The sequence below is a fragment of the Eurosta solidaginis genome, chromosome 5 (genome assembly GCF_040869045.1).
Source record: "Eurosta solidaginis isolate ZX-2024a chromosome 5, ASM4086904v1, whole genome shotgun sequence".
Taxonomy (NCBI): Eukaryota; Metazoa; Arthropoda; class Insecta; order Diptera; family Tephritidae; genus Eurosta; species Eurosta solidaginis.
In genome coordinates, this window is record NC_090323.1 from 250,625,868 (window position 1) to 250,629,337 (window position 3,470).

Sequence of the window (3,470 nt, forward strand, 5' to 3'; positions counted from 1 at the left end):
ACTTGCCATTGATATTGACGGTCTGTGAAATAAATTTACCTGATAATAAGACACAATGAATATCCGCAATACATATTTTCAAAAACCGCTAGAGTCTAAACAACGACCATTGTATTAAACTTTAAAATACGCTTGAACAAAAAAAAAAAAAAGAAAAAAAAAAAAAATACAAACAAACCGAAAGGCCAAAAGTGCATTATCGAATTTGTTATATTGCAACATACTCGCTAGCCACAAAACTGTAATAAAGATGGCAATAAAAAAGTCTACACACAAAGTCCATAGGACAAGACAAGTGAGCTTCATAACAAAACCACAAAAACTCATTGAAGATAGGTAAAATAAGCAGTTTTCCTGCCGCCTCTGCTGCCGATTTGGCTGGGATCGGTTTGCAACAGCTTGAATGAAGTAGGGAGGTGCCCATACGAGTATTTAAAAGAACCGGTTTTGTGCTTTACCGTTTAGGGTGGTATGCTTTGTCCTAATAAAGGTGATTCCATTTTTTTTTTTCAAATTATCAAAAACAATAAGAAACAATGTCGAATAGTGGGTGTAATTATAAACTGATTTCGAGGTACACAGCATGCTGAGAAATGAAACCAAGACCGTAACCGTTTCACACCGTCCCATTTGCCAAAAACGAATATTGTTGTGATTTTAAAAAGTACGAAAACGAAAATCCAGAAACCAAAAATAAATCCGGAACTTCAACCAAAGCGAAATTGAAATCTGCCTGAAATCGAATCGAACTGGGTAATCTAAAACCGAAACTGGACATGAAATCAGAACTGCAAGAACAACAAGCGAAGCCGAAAGGAATCGGAAATCGAAATTGGGATCTAAACCAAAACCCGACTTAAGAGAACCCTAAACTTAAAGGAAATCCGAAGGCAGGAACAAGACTGCAACAGAAGCCGATACTGAAATAAAACCTGGGAATAAAACCAGAACCGAAACGGTAATCGGAAATGCGATAGAAACCACAAACCTAAATAGAAAACAGACCAAAACGGCAGCAGAAGCTAGAAAAGAAGCAAAATCGGAACTGAGTTTGTAGTCGAAACTGTACCAAATTTGAGATCGAAACTAAAAGCGGATATGGGACCACGTTTAAACTGAAACTAGAACAGAAAAATTACCGAAACAACAAAAAAAATCCGGGACACAATTAAAACTGACAAGTAATCGGAACTAAGGCCTAAACCATAACCAAAAAAAATCAGAAAATTGAACGAAACCCAAACTGAAACTGATCCGGAACCGAATTTGAAACCGGAACCAAAGCCTTAACCAGAATAGAAACCGAAACCGATCCCGATGCGGACTAAAATTGAGCTAGTGCGGAACTCACCCGATATCGGCTTGAAATCGAAAATTAAACCAAATAGAATACTACTCGAAGAGGAAACCGAAGTCAGAAAAGGCATCAAATTTGGATCCAATACCTAAACCGATTTCGAAATCGAAACTGGACTAAATTTGCGGACGGAAAAAGAACAGAGTCCGTTATCAAATTCGAACACAATCAAATTTATAGGTGCAGCCAAAACAAACCAGGGCTCAACCGAGCCGGACTAAAACAGAGCTTGTGGCGAAACGATGTCAATGTCGGACAGCGATTTAAATCAAACTAGAGACTAATACGGAACATACTTAAAAGTAGGAATAAAACCGTAACCGAAGCTGGAAGAGAGTTGGAAACCTAAACGGAGGTCGTAACCAGAACCGACACAGAGACAAAACCGGGAAAATGGCGTCGAATTCGGGACCGATAGCTGAGACAAAAACACGGACCGAGACTGCAGGCCAATTCATAACTGAAATCGAAACCCAATTCAAAACACGAGCCGACACCAGATTAAAACCAGATAAAACCCGAAATCGAAAACAAAACGGTAGTCAAATGGTAGTTGGCTTTGGAACCGGAAGCAAAATTGATGCTGCAAATGGCACCAAAATCAAAATCGGACACGGATTTACACCAGTCGTACATAGTACTCACGGCGAGGAGTGCTGCGGTTTTTTCTAGTCTGAATTGCTTAGATTCGCGCATCACAAGAATGATATTGTTCGCAGTCAAAAAATATCATTCGCTGCAACGTTGCTTCACCTCAAAAATTCTGAGGTTGGTTTTTGAGTTGAAATTAATGAACCAAATAAGGAAAAAAGACGCAATAACAAAAGTAAACAAATAAATAAAAGGAAGCATAAAAAATGCTGTTTCTGAATAAAAAGCGACAATCTTACCAACATACAAACATACGAGTGTAGTCAAAATAAAGCTGAACGCAACTGTTGCACGCTACTTTTCGAGGGGATTGTAGGAGCAGTTGTTTTTGTAGCAACAACTTCTACCATTGTCTTGTGTGTGCTTTGTTGTTGCAATTCCTGCTCCAGCTAAAAGCTGTTGTTGCCACAGCTGGGGCAGTGGCTGGCGCTAGCACTTATGTTGTTGTTGTTGTTGGTGTTTGCTGCATGTTGCATGCTATCATGTTTGCATTGACAGTTGTAGCTACTTGCCGCAAAACCGAGAGATATTGCCATTGCACCTTTAATCCGCTTGCAGCACCACTGTCATCATTTGACTATCGCCACCATACCGGCGCAAACACATCCTCTTACAAACATAGACACACACACACACCATCATACATTTGTGTGTATATATTTTTATACTCAGTTGAGCAGAGCTCACAGAGTATATTAAGTTTGATTGGATAACGGTTGGTTGTACATATATAAAGGAATCGAGATAGATATAGACTTCCATATATCAAAATAATCAGGATCGAAAAAAAATTTGATTGAGCCATGTCCGTCCGTCCGTTAACACGATAACTTGAGTAAATTTTGAGGTATCTTGATGAAATTTGGTATGTAGGTTCCTGAGCACTCATCTCAGATCGCTAATTAAAATGAACGATATCGGACTATAACCACGCCCATTTTTTCGATATCGAAAATTTCGAAAAACCGAAAAAGTGCGATAATTCATTACAAAAGACAGCTAAAGCGACGGCACTTGGTAGATGAGTTGAACTTATGACGCAGAATAGAAAATTAGTAAAATTTTGGATAATGGGCGTGGCACCGCCCACTTTTAAAAGAAGGTAATTTAAAATTTTTTCCAAGCTGTAATTTGGCAGTCGTTGAAGATATCATGATGAAATTTGGCAGGAACGTTACTTCTATTACTATATTTACGCTTAATAAAAATTAGCAAAATCGGAGAAGGACCACGCCCACTTTAAAAAAAAAAAATTTTTTTAAAGTAAAATTTTAACAAAAAATTTAATATCTTTACAGTATATAAGTAAATTATGTCAACATTCAACTCCAGTAATGATATGGTGCAACAAAATACAAAAATAAAAGAAAATTTCAAAATGGGCGTGGCTCCGCCCTTTTTCATTTAATTTGTCTAGGATACTTTTAACGCCATAAGTCGAACAAAAATTAACCAATCCTTT